Consider the following 7,783-nt stretch of genomic DNA (forward strand, 5'->3'; position numbering starts at 1 on the left):
ACTACATGCCATGTGAGCCGTTCACGCGATACGTATCCAACGTCTCTCACCCACCTATCCTACCTATGATAAAGACATGTAGATTGGTTTCCTAGTGACACATGAATCCGCAGTACTACGAGATACATTCGAATCGAAAAAGGTTCCAGAGGTCGTATGCTACACGTGAATATCCTTTCCAAAAATCAATATCTGCTTGCCGTTCACGTACATGTGCATGACATTTTTTTTCTTTTAAGAGGAAATGTGAATAAACAAACTTGGTATACATCTGTCTATGTACATGTTAAATCTCGAACCAATCAGGACGCACAAAACTTTTCCCACGGATCACCCCGTGTAGCCAATCTGAGCCGTCCACGTCTTACCGATCTAACGTCTCTCATTCACCTCTCTTGGAATAATTGGAATGGGAACAAAGAGAGAGAGAGAGCCCCTTCTCCCTCGCGTTCTCTCTATGTCTCGCTCTCCCCTCACGCGACTCCTCCGCCGCCGCCACCTCTGCCACTCGATTCCAGTGTGTTGAGGCGGCTCTCGCCAGCGCGCAGCTCTTTACTCCCCGGGCTCTCGTAGCGCCGCTCTTTACCCCCCTCCCGTTAGATGCATCTCCCGAGCCCTCTAGTGCTCTCCTGCAACACTCACCCATGGCAATGGTTTTGGCCTCCACCCCTAGCTTCGTCGGGATCTGCCACATCCGGCGATGGCGAGTCCAGAGGTGGCCGGATCTGGCACCGGTAAGCCCCTCCCCTCCTTCTTCGCGCAATCGATCCTCCCCATCTCACCTTCTCTTGTCTTCCCTTTTGGCAGGTCGCCATGGTTTTGGACGGGATGACAACGATGGCAGGAGGGGCGAACCTCCGTGCGACGGGCCGCCTCCATGGAGATGGAGCTCCTTCTCCATCACGGCCACCTGGACTCGCCTCACCGCTCCATGGACTCGTCTCGCCGCCGCTTGGTGTGTGTGCCGCCGTCGTCGCCTGTTGGCCCTCACCAGGAAGGAGATGATAAATTGGGCCAGGCACGTCCGCGCGGAGGAGTGCCACCGCCTAGCGCGTGCGGCTCTACGTCTGCGGCACCATCCTTGGATACAATAAGTGAGCAACTCCCTTCGTTCTTTCCCCCTCGCGTGGGTCTCTAAATCACTGAACCGCACATGTTGCTGTCGCCACTAAAAACACTGGTAACATTCAGCTACTATCATATCGTAGCCTTCGTAGAATCACTGAACCACACATGTTGCTGCAAGCACTTGATACATGAGTAACTGATAAATCTGTAACCATACACAATTTAAAACCATCCAAAGAAACAATGTCGCTCCTGGCTGCTGCTGTGTCCACATCCTACTGGAGTCACTAATATCCTGTCCGCATTGGCAAGCGCCCACCTGTTGAAATCCGGCGAGGACAGTAACTGTTGCATACCCTTTCTTGTTTCTTCTTTGGTGAATGCTTCCTATTCCTCTTTCCTAAACTTCCTCCTCTCTAGGGTAGTGTGGTAGGTCGAATAGTAGATGTCCCTGTCAAGAACTTGTGACCGTTTTTTTTTCTGAGCCTGGAGAAGTAAAATGAAGTGATACACTGAGACAACAATAGTGAATTTGGGAAATCATGCGACAGAAGGATGGCAAATCTGAAAGAGGTGAATTTCTTCTTGGTGTGTGTTTAAGGTATTCACCATGAAGCTTGCTAAACCCATCTTTGTTTGCTCCATTTGTGTTGGAATACCCTCCCAAATCTTCATAGCGGGAGAAGCCTCATATGATGCCCTTGGAAAGTCCACTCCATAGAGATATTCATTCAGTCCCTTTCTTTTCAAGAGACAATATATTTGTTCAAGTTAGTTGTTACTTTCTAGCATATGCAAATAGTTCTTGTCGTGGCAACTCACAATAATGTTTATCAAATGAAAAAGGACCACTTATCAAACCTAACCTATTAACCACCATTTGAATTTGAACCTCCAACTATTTACACCGTCCAGTTTATCAATCAGGTCAATTCATTAATGATAATTAGGTGGCGTGGTCAACATCCCTGCCACATCGTTCACATATGGTAATTAAAATTTCATTATGTATCCAAATTCTACCGCGCTTCTTTCTTCCGTTCCTAGCATTTCTTTTTGTGGAAGTAGTTTTATCTGAATAGTATATTTTTTTGTACGTGGGCCGCAATTGCTTCTGTTAACCTGTGTTGGTCATGTCTAGACCCAGGAGCTTGCTAGGTTGCTCCTGGCTGATACCACCACACTAAGATATTAATATTAACAGTTAACATTACTTATGAGAAGGAGTATACCACTATACCAGCTTCTGCTTAGCGATATTACATAGGATTAAAATCGCGTGGGTCTCTGAATCCGTGGGTCTTGCCTGCGTGGGTCTTGCCTGAATATGTGCGAAATACCCTCTTCAAATAATATAGGAGTTGGTGTCTTGCCTGCATGTGCAAGTTTATTTAACTGTACTCGTATTGAGCTTTCCTGTCGAACTTTTTACATCAACAGGAGAAAAGACAATGTGGGCAATACTGTGTGCCGCAAAGAAAAATAATATTGAATGCAAATATATAAAGTACTGCATATAAGTGATGTATTACATCAAGATGACACATATATCTGATTTTCCATATTCTACATGAGTTGGCTTCTGTATGTTCTAACGGATGTTGCCTTGTTTTGTGCAGGCTTATTGCGTGCTACACTGGTCCAACAAGTAGTGTATTGGTTTCATATTAGCATAGCTTCCCAATTCATATATGGAGTTCAGCATATCAGGAAATAAGTGACCTTTCCCAAATAATGCAGTTGAGGGGACTTCTGTATGTTACTTTTCGAATAGCGAGATGGAGGATTATTGATATATGCACCGGACCATGGAATGATTCACGTCGTTCATCAATCAATGCTAGGCTCTGTATTATCCTAGATATTAGTACTTGGATGTGTTCTTTTCTCATGGATGTCTTACCCATCCTAATAGAGACCAATAAATAAAGTATGTAGTTATTACCAGAACATGTTTCCATTTGAATCCTCATAGTTGAGGGGACTCCATTAGGAAAATCTCCACTTCATTCTTTGCTGCCTATGAGGCAATTTAATTTAATTTAGTTGTCAATTAGGAAATCTGCCACATGTTCTTGTTTTTGATTTAGTTCTTAAACTATGATTTTGTAAATTGAGTTGTTGTGATTTTTTCCATAATTGGATATGAATTTGGCTCTAGGTAACTATAACTTTAACAAATGCATTCTGATTAGGAGGACAACATTGGGAAATATATGTTTGTTCTTATTCTTCGATATTATTAATACAATCGATTTACTTTTGTTCCACAATAGCAGTTGACCACCTAAATCATTCATGTGTTTCATGTTATACTTCTATCTGTACATTGCTTGATTTGCTGCTATTTTTAGAATTTATGTGGCTTGATGTATACTTCCTTTGAAAACATATATGAGACGTTTTACAAAGGGAGTAGAAGCTATGCTTTAGTATTTGTTGATCTATCATGTTAGTCTGCTTGGCTCTGCCTTTTAGGCTTACCATTCTGTTTTTATATCTTGTTGTGCGCAGCAAATGTGTCAGAGCCACAAGAGGTTGATGAAGATGGTGAGAAGGGAAAGGGATAGAGTGGGCGCTATGCGGAAGCGACGACAGCCTACCACCTAAATGCTTCAAGGCATCGTGTTCTATTCGAGTAGCAAGTACATTGACTTTCACACGTCTAGCCCCTTACCTGCAGGTATTTGGCACCAACAACGAACACATCTAGCTTGCTTGTATAAAATGTTGCGACTCTACACTATCATCCCATTTATTTATGTAGAATGGAGATTTCAATTTTGTTGTTGCCGGAGGATGAGTCTCGTTGAGCCAGCAATAGTCTGGATTTAGTATGCCTAACTTTGTCTATCTTAATCAATGAAAATTGTTGTTTTCCCCTAGAAAGCTTTGTGATCGATTAATAAATTACATGACTAAAATATGTGTTCTTCTGGTTGGTCTCGTGCAAAAGTTATAGACTTTTTCAAGTAGTACTACTCATTATATTTCGCCAAGTAACACTGATTTGCACTTGTATGTTAGTTTAGTTACTAGATTGGTTTTAGAATGTCTCCAAAATTTTGTTGATCTACTAACAAACACCTTGCATTACTATAGAAGTCCTTCAAGACAAGAGATCTAAGTGTCGTCTTGTAGAACTCTTGCTGAAGATTGACGTGGTGACTAGCAGATCAAGAAAAAAAATTCATTATGTTGTTTATACATATCTGATTGTAGTTACATGCGACAACAAGTTTTATGTATGTCAAAATCTCTGTAGGCATCCGTTATTTCAGTTGGATTTATGTATGACAACATGTGTAGTTACGTGTCACTCATATTTATTTATACAACAATTAATTTCAGTGAAAAACAGTGTGGCCAAATAATTCAATTAGACGGATCAAATATTGTCTTTGTTACTTCATTCAAAGGCACTCAATTTTACCAAGTAATGTCCAATTAATACCTAACGGACAATACCAGTCCTTCCCAAGAACTGTGTGTAGCATTCCTATGTAAAAATAACTAGCTCGTTTTGTGTTCTTTTCTGCCGTTTCTCACATTTCATTGATCCCAGCTAACTTCTATTCAGATTTTTGTGTTCTTCGTTCCCAGCTAACTGCTACTAGCCTCACCTAGACTCAAGGTTTTTTAGTCGACAAGTCGTACTGGGGTAGCAACTCTTCATTCGTCGTGATTATTGAAGACTCGTGGTTGATGAGTTGACATGCGATGAGTCGACACGAGTTAAGAAATAGGTCTAATAAAATTACAAACCTGGGCATCACTAAAATTACCATAGTATATCTATATAGTTAATAATAGTCTGTATATACTTATTAATAGTCTATAATAAAACAAATTTGGATGTAGATCTATTTCTACAGGTCATTCTGATTCACTACTTGCTTTTCAACATTTAATCTGTCATTTAAGAAAATTAAATCTAAAAAAGTTGAATTAAATTATCAATTGTCTTTGTTTTGACTAGGTTGAGAATCGCACGAATTAGTCTAGTTTTTATGTGTTATTTAGTTTCATGTTTTAGTCCTGCTTGACTTTCAACCGTTGTATACTAGATTGTTCAATTACCAATGGTTTATATTTGTTATTATTTTAAATTATCATTATAATTCAGTCATTAGTATTGAATTTTGTTAGCTCTTTTCAGCACCCTTAATTTGGTCTGTGCACGTAGTTGTTAGCTCCGGCAGCGCCAAATACTCCTAGAAGTTTCAAGACCACCAAGTACTCCTGCGGAGTCATTAATGCTCTTGGACACCGTTATTTCACCAAGAACATGATCATTGGGACATGCCAAGCTGATTGTAAATTATTGTATTTTTTGTGATACGATGTAATTGTAAATTATTTTATTTTTGTGCATAAATAATTGATTGATCGGCCTATCTTAGAAACATGCTTTTGTGCACCAGAACTTGGCAAATTAAGGCCTAGAACTCATTCAACTAGACTATTTAAACCAAATTATTTGTCCGAATAGATTATGGACACTATTTGACCAAATAATTGCGTTGAACAGATTATTTCCATAAAAATAAATGGGCTCGAACCTAATCATTGGGCCGAAATGATTATGGCCTTAAAAATAAATGGGCCAAACTATTAGGCTTGGCCCATGTAGAACTGATCGGGAGAATCATGCCATGTCAGATCCCATGTGGATTCCATGTCACCACAAGCGACACTTCAGCATGCCACGTCAGATCATACGTGGTTCACTTGTGCCACGTCGTCTTGCCATGTAAGATCCTACGTGGTTTAGGCACATGGCCATGACCAAAATTTTGGTCACACATTTAACGACCAAAACATTTTCGTAGTAGATCTAATGACCAAAATATCATAAAGGTCAGGTTTCAACATTCTTGACGGCCAACTGTTGACCTTCCATATTTGGTCATAACAAGGTCATAAAACAATAACAATGACCTTCCGGTGACCAAAATGGGGCGTCATGATTGAAAAAATTCCTTGTAGTGTACTTCAATGTTCTGGGGTGAAGTAGAGCGGTTCTTGAGACGTTTCTTGGACATACGTGTTTCTTGGAAGAATTCTCCTTCGTATGTGTCTGGGTTAATGTGAGGTTCGTAATCCTATTCATTGAGGGTAGGTGGTCTAAAACGTGGCGGCACTTCATAAATGACATCCAAACCTTTCAGATTTGGATCAGTTTGGCAGGCCCACGGTAGATAGAAAACTTGTGTCGCTTGTTGAGCCGTAATATAGACATCGGGAACATCTAAATGGGTGTTTTGGTTGATTTCGACGAGTCCTATATGTTCATGATTCCTTCTAGTCTCCCTCGGCTCAAACCAATAACATTTGAAGACTATGACGGTTGGTGGGTTTTCACCATAGAATAGAAGTTCATAAATTGCTTCAACTCTTCCATAATACTCGGTACCTCCTTCGCCGATAGTAGAGACAGAACAAGTTGTAGTGTTTAGGTCCGGCATAGATAGCTCTTTGCCAAAGGTACGAAAGTGATACCCGTTGATGTTGTATTTGTCAAATGAACGGACCTTATAGTCAAAACCATTAGCGATTTGTCTCAACTCAGTGTCCATAGAATCTACATCGGCCTACAAGTTTATAACGGAAGAATGGATGCATTAGTCGCAAATTAAATGGCATATTAATGGTAAGTAATTACCCTTTATTTGAACCAAGAGATGAATCCGGTATAGTCGCCTCCATGCTTTGCCAGAAGCACATACTCTTCGAAGGAACCTTTTCGATGACCGCTCCATCCGAGAATTAAGTGAGGTATGGACTATATCGAATATCCGGGAATAAGAGCAGTTCAAAGGAATTAGAAGTTGCGAAACAATAATTTACCGAGAACTTACTCGATGTGCGGCCGCACTTCTGTTAGGTTGTTGAAGATATAAAATGAAATGGTCCTCCATTCTTCGACATCCAACGATTTCCCTTCTGAAGCACTATTGGCGAGTTGATGGATATACTTCTCGCCCCTCATTGGTTACCCCAAGTGGAAGATGGACATGTAGTCAGCAGCAGACTTCCCTTACACGGAGACTGTAAGGTTTATCGAACCAGGAGGACTCCTAGGCTCAACAAGTAGGTGTCTTCCACCCTGGCGCTAGCGGAAGACGTGGAACTACAGACACAACAAATAACTTTTCTTCCAACGAGTACAGAGAGGTTGTCAATCTCTCTTTCCTTGTAGTTTGCAAAGGATCAAAACACAAGCGGGAAGGTAATAGTGATTGCAACGGAAAAGTAAATGAAAGCGGTAAATGATGGAGGTTTAAACAATGATGGTGATATGGACCGGAGTCACATGATGTTCGCTCGTGATGTATCTCTCCCAAAAGACGATAAACAACTATAGTTGGGTAAACAAATCACAGTTGGGCAATTGACAGATTTATGATCGCACCGCAATGTTAACTATGCTACTTGATAGTTAAAGGTTCAATAGTAATGGGAAGTATGCCAAGACAAGTAGACCGTTTATTCATCAACATCTACTTACTAATCATCCACCTTGAGATATCTATCCAGAACATCTCTCTGGTATTAAGTTGCGAGCCCCACCCAAAGTGTAAACTCAAAGCAACGGACAACTGCATTAAAGAACTATGCATAAGGTAAACAATCCTTGCAACCGTGGTCATAAGCACTGTTGTTTTCTCCCTGGTGGCAACAAGAACATCCCCTAGTCTCATGTTTCTGTCAC

At 40.8% G+C, this 7,783-nt stretch overlaps 1 long non-coding RNA gene across 4 annotated transcripts; it reads left to right on the forward strand.

The window, feature by feature from the left end:
• Positions 1–1,065: 1,065 nt before the first annotated feature.
• Positions 1,066–5,476, forward strand: LOC123402930. 4 transcript variants are annotated; one of them, XR_006611370.1, is made up of 5 exons: positions 1,066–1,094; positions 1,996–2,057; positions 2,688–2,998; positions 3,583–3,751; positions 4,174–5,476. It is a non-coding gene; the product is annotated as an uncharacterized LOC123402930 (long non-coding RNA). The 4 variants fall into 4 exon arrangements; XR_006611369.1 differs by having other exon boundaries at positions 1,076–1,094; positions 4,171–5,476; XR_006611371.1 differs by having other exon boundaries at positions 1,079–1,094; positions 2,688–2,822; positions 4,171–5,476.
• The last annotated feature ends 2,307 nt before the right edge of the window (positions 5,477–7,783 follow it).

Source organism: Hordeum vulgare, chromosome 6H (assembly GCF_904849725.1).
Source record: "Hordeum vulgare subsp. vulgare chromosome 6H, MorexV3_pseudomolecules_assembly, whole genome shotgun sequence".
Taxonomy (NCBI): Eukaryota; Viridiplantae; Streptophyta; class Magnoliopsida; order Poales; family Poaceae; genus Hordeum; species Hordeum vulgare.